Source organism: Canis aureus, chromosome 23 (assembly GCF_053574225.1).
Source record: "Canis aureus isolate CA01 chromosome 23, VMU_Caureus_v.1.0, whole genome shotgun sequence".
Classification (NCBI taxonomy): Eukaryota; Metazoa; Chordata; class Mammalia; order Carnivora; family Canidae; genus Canis; species Canis aureus.
In genome coordinates, this window is record NC_135633.1 from 25,699,285 (window position 1) to 25,711,083 (window position 11,799).

Consider the following 11,799-nt stretch of genomic DNA (forward strand, 5'->3'; position numbering starts at 1 on the left):
CCCGCGAGTCCGCCCGCCCCGTCGCGGCCGCGCTCCGCCCGGGTGCAATGCAAGTGCAGCCCGGCCCGGCCCGCGCGCCTTTTAACGCTCAGGACCCCGCGGAGGGGGCGGGGCGGGCGGGCTCCGCGGGGCGGGGCCTGGGCGGCTCAGGCCCCGCCCCCGGCTACCCCAGACCCCCGCTCCGAGGGGTCCCCGCCGCCCTCCCTGGGCTCCCGAGGCGCAGGGCGGGGCAGTGCGGGGCCCCATCCCGAGAGTCCCCATCGCGTCTCAATCCCGACCAGACAGACCTTCACTCTCCACCACAGTGCCGGGCTGGAGGGTCCCAACCCCTTTCCTCGGCCTCCCCACCTGCGGCCCCGCAGAAGGGAGGGGAGACAGGCCTGGCGGCGCTCCTGTGAAGAAGTTAATTCAATTCGTCTTGATAACCGAGTTATTCTGATCCAGCCCCTCGGCCCCGCCCCCAGCGAGGTCCCATCCCGGCGGGGACCACAGAGGCGGCCCAGGAGGGGGATGGAGACACGGACGAGGAAGAGACGGAGCCTGGGATGGGGACGTGGGTGAAGAGAGGAAGCAGGGAGAAAAGGGGACAGAAATAGTGCTGGAAAAAGGGACAAGAGAGATACAGGTACACAGATGGAGACAGGGATGAGACATGGAGGAGGGAGAGAGAGATTGGAGACGAGGGCAAGCGGGTCCCCACAGGGACAGAGATGGAGACAAAGCTGAAGCGCGTGCAAGAGAAAAGCAGGGATGGAGATGGGGACAAGGCAGGGACAGAGGAGACAGGATAAGAGAGAGACAGAGAGCGGATGGAGAAAGAGAGTGAGGCTGGCGTGGAGACAGAGAAGGCCCGGGGTGAGACATGGATGGGAACAAGGATTGAGATGGAGATCGGGAGAGAGATGAGACAAAACAGGGCAGGGACAGGGACACACACACACACACACACACACACACACACACACACACGGAGGGGCGGTCTCAGAGAGACAGGCCCGGGGAGAGACAGAGGAGGAACAGAGCTGAGAGAAAGAGCATTCTGAGAGCTGAGACCCACAGCTGGAGCGCCTAGGGGCGGTAGGATGGTGGTGGAGGCCAGGCGAGGCTGCCCGAGGGGACAAGGGGACGGTCGCTGCTGCCCAGATTCCCCTAACCTGACCTGGCCACACACCCCTACTCTGTACCTTCGAGGCCTGGCCTGCCTCTCTCCTGCGCCAGTTCCCCAGCTCAGTCCCCCTGCCCACCACCACCCAGTGTGATACTTTGGTCCCCAGCAACCTTGGCACAGAGTGTGTGTATGTGATGAATGTCAGGATCAAGAGTAATGGGTGACCTCAAGACTCTCCCTCAGCCTCCCTCTGCATATTCTGCCTCTGGCTTTCACGCTGTGGGAAAACCAACACAGAATCTTTTCCAGAACGGAAGAGGGAAGCTGCAGTTCACCTGAGGTGGATTGGACAGCTTTCCTACCCAGCCCCCAGCGTCCTCCACCCAAATCTTGGTAGGTCCTACAGATGGAAGAGAAGACCCAAAAGAAAGCCCGGGAGGGTGACCCCTTATTACCAAAGCCCTTGCCTGCAAGAGAAATTTCTTGGGAAGGTCTTTCCCCAATTTCCCACTATGGGGAACATGCCCACCATCAGGTCATCCACTTCAAGGGCCACTAGTTCTTTGCTTCACACAAGGACCATGTCTCCCCATTTTCTGTAACTCCATGCCAGGGGTTTTCTTTGAATTGTTTTCTCTAATTACTTTTTGGGTATAGACTTCTAAAGCGAAGGCAAAACTGCTTCACAAGTTCTCTCCACTGGTGTGTGAAGTGTACCTCTCACCTTTGACACCTCCTCTGCAGGGAGCCCAAGGGACCTCAGAATTGAGAAATCAGAAGTGCTCTCCTTAGACCTACTGTGGCTCTCCATTGTCCTTAGGATCAAATCCAAGCCCTCATTCTGGTCACAATGTCCCCTTGTGTCAGTGCTCCAGCCACCTCCCCCTCACCTTGGCTTTCTTTGAAGCCCTCACACGTTGATTGATTTTTTTAGTTTAGAGCTGTTCTTTCTGGCTGGAATGGTCATTCCACTCCCCAACCCACCCCACCTCTCCCCACCTCCCCCAAACTCCCAAACCTGGTTGACTCTTGTTTATCCATCTGGTCTCAATTTGGACATTATTGCTTCATGGAAGCCTTCCCTGATGCCCCTAGACTATGTTGAGCGTCCCATAGTACCTCTCTCTCTTTTGGTTATTCATGTCACCAGTATTCGCAATAAAGTGCAAGGTCTCAGGATAGAACAACTCTTCCCAGCCCTACCGCAGTGTCTAGTACATCATTCTGTACATCACAGGTCTTCCCATATCTGCTTGTTGAGTTAATGAAAGGTGAGCTGAAATCTTTGTGTTGGGGAATCCCTGCCCTTGTTTCTGGGGAACAAATCCTCATACCCTGATTTCCGCTCCCCACTCTCCTTTCTTCATTCCCTCATTCCCCAGGGGCAGAAAACTTCCTTCCTCTGAGCCAACCTTCTGCTTGGAAGAAAGTCCTCCCTCATCTGAGGAATTTGTAGGGGGCTTTATCTCTTCCCCAGTGACAAAACTGAAGCAAAGGAGCAACTGAAGCTTGTAGGCAGGGACAAGTAGAGATATGAGGGGAGGCAAAAAAGCCATGATTCCAGTTGTCTCAGACCATGATCTATTCCTGTCATTTCTATGGTTTGGTCATTGAACCATTAGATTCTGTCTAAACTTGGGCTTCTGACACTGGTAACCAAAATTTCTGACCAAGATAATTTGTGAATGCTTGACACCTTTACAGGTAATCAAATTATGGTAGTGGTGATTAGAAATTTTATTTTAACATGCATGTTACAGGGTTAGCAGGGCAGGAGCTGACCTTCCCATGCTTGGGGCTGTGGAGTTGGAGGTTCCTTTCTCTTCAGGCAGCTATTTGTACCTGCTGATTGGCACAGAAGCAGACACAGCCCCCAAAGATGCTTTGAACCTTGTTCACTACTGGGCTCAGGTCTTCCAGATGGAGGGACTTTGGAGACTAGGCTGTATGGTGTGTATGAATGAGTGTGTGTCTGTGTCTGTGAGAGAGAGAGAGAGAGAGAGAGAGAGAGAGAAGAGGGTTCCCTGAACTCACCATAAAAGAAGAAGGAAAGAGGCAGAGTGGTCTTCTCCAAGGACCTCACACTCAAGAGGCCAGTGCTGAGATCTGTTGTGGGAAGCTCATCCTCTTCTCACCTGTAAACTGGTTTATTTTATGATTAGATGGGTTAAAATACATAAAGTGTTTGAATAGTACCTGGCACATAGTAAATATTAAGTGTTTTTTAAATCTATCACTGCTGGGATGCCTGAGTGGCTCAGCGGTTAAGCGTCTGCCTTCAGCTCAGGGCGTAATCCAGGATTGCTGGGATCGAGTCCCTGCATGGAGCCTGCTTCTCCCTCTGCCTGTATCTCTGCCTCTCTCTCTCTGTGTGTCTCTTATGAATAAATAAAATCTTAAAAAAAATAATATACCACTGCTGCCACCGCCATCACCAACATCACACACACATACCCCCTTCTCCCTCTCACTAACTGACTGAACCCTATGTGACTCACAGACCCAGACCACTCTCTGTTCAAGCTTCTCTGATTTGTTATACCTGATACCTGGATATAGATTCTGGACATAAACTCCTATCTTCATCGGACTCCCTGCGTGGAGCCTGCTTCTCCTTCTGCCTGTGTCTCTGCCTCTCCCTCTCTCTGTGTTTCTCATGAATAAATAAATATATATGTTTAAAAAAATTAATTAATAAAAAAAAGGGAGATCCCTGGATGGCTCAACGGTTTAGTGCCTGTCTTTGGCCCGGGTGTGGTCCTGGAGTCCCAGGATCAAGTCCCATATCGGGCTTCCTGCATGGAGCCTGCTTCTCCCTCTACCTGTGTCTCTGCCTCTCCCTTTCTCTGTGTCTCTCATGAATAAATAAATAAAAATCTTTATAAATAAATAAATAAATAAACAAATAAACAAACAGATTTATTTAAACTCCTATCTTTGCACCACAGCATCACTTTTGCCCTCAAGTTTTCAGAAGGTACCAGGGCCTAGCAGATTACCCAGCCTGACCTCTTAGTTTTTGCAGATGAAGATGGTGAGGCCCAGGGAGTGGTCCTGTAGAGTCAAGCTAAAAACACTGGAAGTGTGTCACGGTGGGAGGACTCCCCTGACAGGGAGCAGCATGCAAAAAAGAACCAGGGAAGGGACTTTTTTCTTCTGCTCTGACACTAACTTACTCTGTAAGCCTAGACAGTAGAAATCCCATGAGAATGGATGAGGAAGGACCATGTTTTGGAGAACTTTTCCCGCCTGTGGTCACTTGGAGAATGTTACCCTGGGAATTTCTAGGTACCACCACCTTATTCCCACTTCCATGAGTAGTCTCTGACCTTAGCCTCCTCTCAGAACTTTGAGCAAGGCTTGCCTAGATTCAGAATGTGTCCGCCATGATGATTTATTAAGCCAGTGCACTCCTGGTCAACACTTCTGTCCTATGGGGAAGAGCATGGAAGAGCAGCCGTTCCTCCCTACCATAGAAACTTACCTTCTCACTCTCTGAAGCAGTGTCCTCAGTGTCATCATTGTCTAACCATGACTGGAAGCCAACTGTTTAGTGCCTGCCTTCGGCCCAGGCCGTGATCCTGGAGTCCTGGGATCGAGTCCTGCATCGGGCTCCCTGCATGGAGCCTGCTTCTCCCTCTGCCTGTGTCTCTGCCTCTCTCTCTCTCTCTACTTCTCACGAATAAATAATAAAATAAAATATTTTAAAAAAAGAATCTCCTAGTCTGATGGATACATGGACACTTGTCTATGGGGAAATTCTCCCTAGAATGTTTTAGTTGTCTGGACAAGAGAATGGCACATAGATGGTGAGGTGAGTTGACTCTTCTTTTAAAAAGGGAAGAAGGAAAAAAAAAAAAAACGGAAGAAGGGATGCCTGGGTGGCTCAGCGATTTAGCACCTGTTTTTGGCCCAGGGCTTGATCCTGGAGTCCCAGAATTGAGTCCTGTTTCGGGCTTCCTGGATGGAGCCTGCTTCTCCTCTGTGTCTCTGCCTCTCTCTCTCTCTCTCTCTCTCTCTCTCTCTCTGTCTCTCATGAATAAATAAAATCTTAAAAAAAAAAAAAAAAAGGGAAGAAGAGGGGTGCCTGGGTAGCTCACTTAGTTAAACCGCTGCCTTCATCTCAGGTCATGATCCCAGGATCCTGGGACTGAGACCTGCATCAAGCTCCCTGCTCAGCGGGGAGCCTGTTCCCCCCTCATCTCCCTCTGTCTCCTCCCCTTGCTCATGCTTTGTCTCCCTCTCTCTCAAATAAATAAATACAATCTTTAAATAAAATAAAATAAAATAAAATAAAATAAAATAAAATAAAATAAAAAGGAAAGAAGATGGGGCACCTGGGGTTAGTCAGGTGTGCCTGCCTTTGGGTTGGGTCATGATCTCGGGGTTCTGGGATCAAGCCCCCCATTAGGCTCCCTGCTCAGCAGGGGTCTGCATCTCCTTCTTCCTCTGCCCCTCCCCCTGCTTGTGCTCTCTCTCTCTCTCTCTGTCTCTCTCTCACTCAAATAAATGAATAAATAAAATCTTTAAAAAAATAAAAAGGGAAGAGGAAAAAAAAGCTTTGATCCTAACAACCATACTATACATTGACAAACTTATCCAAGTTTTTGTGCTTGGGAAGGGACCTGCTTAAGGGCTGCTGCCATAGTGGACATCTATAGTGTGGTCAGCCCAGCACAACTCTTCTCTTGGGAACTGTCTTCTCCATCCACATGGTCACCTAAGGGATCATTGTTCTCATATAATCCTACCCTCAGCTATAATTGGTTCAGGTGTATGTACTTGTTCAAAGATGGGTCAACAAACCACTCCTCATCATTTCTTCTTGAGAAACAAATCATTCTCTTTCGAATGGTGAAAGCTATATATATATAAATCTCAGGAAAATGTTTGCAGCCATTTTCTCTATCATAAAAAGAAAAGATGGTCTGCTGTGAAGAAAAAAATAAATAAAAGTTGAGGAAAAGATATAGAGTCTCCTGTTAGAATTTAGGAGCCTCATTCTAGCAATTCTTGAGAATCCTTACTCTCTTTGCAAATTAGTTGGTTGTTCAGTCTTTCATTGGATTTTTTTTTATCCAATATATTCTTTTTTATGTTTAATCTAGTTCAGGTTGGATTTCTGTCACTTCCAAATAAAGATATTCAAATAAAAAATTGGTATAAGGTATGTAATGATTCAAACAGTAGACCCTAAAATATAGAACTGGCCCTGTTGATGTAGGGTGGGATGCAGTGAGAATGTCTCCATTCTGAGCCTGGAAATGGCATGACCTTGTTAGGTGATAATAAAGTAGCTGGAAAAACTACTGTATGTGTCTATTAGAACTTGATGTCTATTTATCCCTTTGCCCTATGGTTGGAATGCCAAAGGATTAAATAGAAAAAGGTAAAATAAAAAAAAGAAAAGAAAAGGTAAAATATTGGTGTATCCTGCCCACATTTACAACCTCAGGAAGGTGCATCAAGAGGGAATAGGTAGGGGGATCCCTGGGTGGCACAGCGGTTTAGCGCCTGCCTTTGGCCCAGGGCACGATCCTGGAGACCCGGGATCGAATCCCATGTCAGGCTTCCGGTGCATGGAGCCTGCTTCTCCCTCTGCCTATGTCTCTGCCTTTCTCTCTCTCTCTCTGTGTGACTATCATAAATAAATAAAAATTAAAAAAAAAAAAAAGAGGGAATAGGTAGGGCAGCCATGGTGGCTCAGCGGTTTAGCGCGCCTTCAGCCCAGGGTGTGATCCTGGAGTCACAGGATCGAGTCCCACGTCGGGCTCCCTGCATGGAACCTGCTTCTCCCTCTGCTTATGTCTCTGCCTCTTTCTCTTTCTCTGGGTCTCTCATGAACAAATAAATAAAATCTTTTTTTTTTTTTTTTAAAGAGGGAACATGTAGATGAGGAACGGCATGATAATTTGTAACTCTCATAAGGAAACCTCTGCCTATGGCCAGCAATCTGAGGCTACAGCAGTAGGATAATCATGTACTTGGCAGATTGTCCATAGTCAAGTTTTCTACCACCCCCTTAAGTGAATGTATTGATTAGGAAACAGTGACTGTCTTCCAGGTGAAATGGAGATATTTGGGAAGATCCAGAGAAATTAGGAAAGTGTGATTCTCCCAGTCCTTTTTGGCACTCTGGCCTAACAGAAAGAAAGAGTTGACATTCATTATTCTTTTTTTGGCATCTAGCATCTGAAACCAATCTCTAAGTTAAGGGAACTCCCCATCTAACAGATGCCAGATACTTGCTTTCTAAACTTCCCCTACAATCAAGATGCAGACACTTGACTTAGTCTCAGACAATCATGTACACTCATCACAGACTAAGCTAAGGAATCTATAGTAGTGAGGATTCCTGAACCATAAGAATTCTCTATAGGGGCAAAGGGTTTCAGGAGATCTAGTTCTACGTACAGCACAGAACTTGTTCTTGATAGCATTAAGAGTTCAGTGCCAACCACGTCAGCTGTGCAAGGGGCAATGGTGGCAAAGCTGTCTTCATGGAGAAAACAATACAGCTCAATTAGGGCAGTATTTCTAGTTCTATGGCTCTATATTTGGTCCTCCAGTCATTCCAGTAAGTCTCTGAGATATCTAGTATCTTTTATAAATGTAATATATCTAATAATTTAAAAAAGATTTTTTTTATTTGTTTAAGAGAGAAAGAGACTGAGTGGGGGACAGAGGGAGAAGGAGAAGCAGGCTCCCTGCTGAGCAGGGATACCAGTTTGGGGCTTAATCCCAGGACCCCAAGATCATGACCTGAACCCAAAAGCAGATGCTTAACGGATTGAGCCACCCAGGTGTCTGTAATAAAAAAAAATATTTTTTTGCTTAAATAAGATGAAGTTAGTTTCTGTTGCTTGTAAACAACTTGTAAATGACTCTGACTGATATAGAAATTGGTACGAGATTGGCTGAGAGGATCACTCTCAGAACTGTTGGAACCTTGGAATAATTATGATTCCTGGTTGGAACCAAAAGTAGTAAAAGTCTAGAGATGGAGTGTCATTCAATGGCAAAACAGTTCATCAATTTATTACACCAGTGGCCACCTGGAATTAAGTATACATAAAGAGCATAGACTTGGGAGACTGTCAAGGATGAATATAAAGGAAATGAGGAATTCAAGGATTGTGAGGAGGTGTGGAAAGCTTAGAGAGAGAATGAAAGAGGGTAAAAATCAAACTCAAGATTTTCTCCTATGTGAGAGAGCGAATGGTTTGGAAGAGGGACATATGAGATGGGAATGGTGATAAAAGGATTTGGACAGCTAAGAGGGGCCCAAGCCCAATATGATTTAGGATTGGGTTGGGTGCAGATAAGGGAAAATCCAAAATAACAATAATGTAAGCAAAATAATATGATATTTATTTCTTCTTCATTTAAGTCTATAAGTAAGGAGTCCAGTGCTTGTGTGGCTGCTCCCTGGGCATTAAGGACGCATATTCCTTCCTTCTTTTTGTTTCCTAAAGTGTGGCTTCTAACTTAAAGGTTCTTATGTCCTTGATAACTGCTGGAGTTCCAACCATCACATCCACATTCTAGGCCATAAGAATGTCAAAGAAGGAAAAGAAAAAGTGCACTTCTCAGTAAGACACCTCCTATAAGGAATCTTCTAGAAGTTCCATACAACATTTCCACTTACTTTGCCTGAACTTAGTCATATAGTTACATCAAACTTGATGGGAGACTAGGAAAGGCAAGTCTTTTTTTTTTTTTTTTTAATATTTTATTTATTTGACACACACACACACACACAGTGCATAAGTAGGTGGAGCAGCAGGCAGAGGAAGAGGGAGAAGTAGGCTTCCCACCAAGCAAGGAGCCCAATGTGGGACTCAATTCCAGGACCTTGGGATCATGGCCTGAGCCAAAGGGAGAAGTTTAATGACTGAGCCACCCAGGCGCCCCAGAAAGGCAAGATTTTAACTGAGCACATTAATATTCCCCTGACCCCAGTAGAGTCTATGTTGCTGAAGGGAGAATTGATATTAGGCAGGTGTATTGTTATCCATTGCTGCATAACAAATTACCCCTAAACTTATTAGTTTAAAACAATATACATTAATTATCTCATGATTTCTGTGAATCAAGAATCTTTTTTTAAAGATTTTATTTATTTATTCATGAGAGAAACAGAGAGAGAGAGAGAGAGAGAGAGGCAGAGACACAGGCAGAGGGAGAAGCAGGCTCCATGCAGGAAGCCTGACATGGGACTTGATCCCAGGTCTCAGTTCTCCAGGATCACACCCTGGGCTGAAGGCAGCGCTAAACCACTGAGCCACCTGGGCTGCCCCATGGATCAGGAATCTTGATGTAACTTACCTGAGTATTCTGCTTCAGGGCCTCTCATAAGGTTGCAATCAAGGTGCGAAACCTCCAGTCTAAATGAAGGCTTAACCAAGGAAAGATTGGTTCCAACCTCACTCACGTGGTTGTTACCAGGACTCAGTTCCTCCAGGGTTGTTGGATTGAAGGGCTCAGTCCTTACCAGATGTTGGCTAAAGGTTACCCTCAGTTCTTTGCCATATGGGCCTCTCCAACAGGGAAAACACATAAGAAGAGCCAGACAAAGTGCCAGCAAGACAAAAATCAGTCTTTCATAAACTAATCTTGGAAATGACATCATATCAACTTTTGCCATATTCCTCTCCTTAGAAGAAAGTTACTAGGTCCTGCCCACACTCAAGGAGAGAGGATTATACAAGGGCATGAGAATCAGAAGACAAGGATCACTGAGAGCCATGTCAGAAGCTATCTACCACTGCAGGCAACTGTCACAACACCAACCTCCCACTGAGAGTAGCCAGCTTCTATAGCACCCCATACCTGTCTAATGGGATAACTTCTCTCTTGTTTGAAGACCATGTAAAGATATCCCTATGGGAATTATCCGGTAAGAGGGAACTAAGTTTCCTTATGACCCATCCCATTGACTTCATTATCTCCATACTCATAACCAGAATCAGATCCCAATATGTCTCATGATCAAATAGGAAGTCAAATTCACAAGAAAACATTCCCACTAAAAGAATTAAAATATTTTTGGGGGGCGCCTGGGTGGCTTAGTTGGTTAAGCATCTGCCTTCAGCTCAATTCATGATCCTAGGGTCCTGAGATTGAGCTCCGCATAGGGCTCCTGCTCAGCAGGGAGTTTGCTTCTTCCTCTGGCCCTCCCCCTGCTCCTTCTCTCTCTTTCTCAAATAAATAAATAAAATCTTAAAAAAATAAAAGATTTTTCAAATTATATCAATAAAATCTGGAAAATACGTGTGGGAATGGATTTTGAGGGTGCTGGACCAGGGGGAGGAACATAATTTTAAATTAGGCTAAATTGATCAATATGAGTGCACTTACCAGAGAGGCTGGCATCCCTGTGGTAGTTCTAATAACTAGGAGTTCTGACTCCTGTTTTTTTTTTTTTTTATGTTGCCTGTTCTTTAATTCCTTTGAGTACTTTGTGTAAGCCTTCTTTTATTCAGCATTAAGTTTCTGATATTCATCTGTTGTGTGCATCAATAGTTCATTACTTTTTAAAATTGCTGAGTAGTATTTCAATTGAATGAATATACTTGTGCAGGCAGAATTCTAAGAGCTCTCCTAAAATTCCCACCCCTTGGTGTACATGCCCTGTATAATTACCAGTATTATGAATATGATGAGATACCACTTCCGTAATTAGGTTATATCATATGATACTACTGACTATTAAAAAAGGGAATTATCTGGGTGGAACTGACCTAATGACAATTAAGCCTTTATATTTGGGTTAAGAGGTCAGAAAACGGTGAAGTCAGAGAGATTTGAAGCATCACTCAGCAGGAGGAATATTCTTCATCATAGCCAAATGGAGGGGTCAAGTGGTAAAAAATGTAGGTGACCGCTAGAAGCTGAGAGTGACTTCCAGCTGACAGCCAGTAAGAAGGTAGAACGTCAGTCCTACAACTACAAGGAGTTGAATTCTTCTAAGAACCTGAATAAACTCAGAAGGGGATCTTTTCCTTAAAGCCTCCAGAAAGGAATGCATCCTGGCTGACACCCTGAGATCCTGAGCAGATGAGAACCCAGCCGCATTCTGAGGAGGTGAGAACTGTGCTCAACTTTCAATTATGAGGTAATGAGTGAATTGTGAGCTAATGAGTGGATGTTGTTTAAAGTTGCTAAGTTAGTGGATCCCTGGGTGGCTCAGCGGTTTAGCACCTGCCTTTGGCCCAGGGTGCGATCCTGGAGTCCCAGGATCGAGTCCCACATCGGGCTCTTGGCATGGAGCCTGCTTCTCCTTCCTCCTGTGTCTTTGTCTCTCTGTCTATCATAAATAAATAAATCTTAAAAAAAAAAAAAAAAAACAGAGCTCAGCAGGAAAATACGAATTGGGCTCCAACAAAATTAAAAAAAAAAAATAAGGGATCCCTAGGTGGCGCAGCGGTTTGGCGCCTGCCTTTGGCCCAGGGCGTGATCCTGGAGAATCAGGATCGAATCCCACGTCGGGCTCCCGGTGCATGGAGCCTGCTTCTCCCTCTGCCTGTGTCTCTGCCTCTCTCTCTCTCTCTCTGTGTGACTATCATAAATGAATAATAATAAAAAAAAAAAAATTAAAAAAAAAAAGTTGTTAAGTTTTGGGTTTGTTACACAGTAATGTAAAACTAATTTAAGGGCAGCCCTGGTGGCGCAGCGGTTTAGTGCCGCCT

General features: G+C 45.6%; 1 long non-coding RNA gene across 2 annotated transcripts; it reads right to left on the bottom strand.

The window, feature by feature from the left end:
• Positions 1 to 169: 169 nt before the first annotated feature.
• LOC144294846 (uncharacterized) lies at positions 170 to 11,378 on the bottom strand. 2 transcript variants are annotated; one of them, XR_013362184.1, is made up of 3 exons: positions 9,437 to 11,378; positions 3,143 to 3,250; positions 170 to 392 (listed from the first exon to the last, which is right to left on the bottom strand). It is a non-coding gene; the product is annotated as an uncharacterized LOC144294846 (long non-coding RNA). The 2 variants fall into 2 exon arrangements; XR_013362185.1 differs by lacking the exon at positions 9,437 to 11,378 and adding an exon at positions 4,593 to 5,390.
• Positions 11,379 to 11,799: the final 421 nt, after the last annotated feature.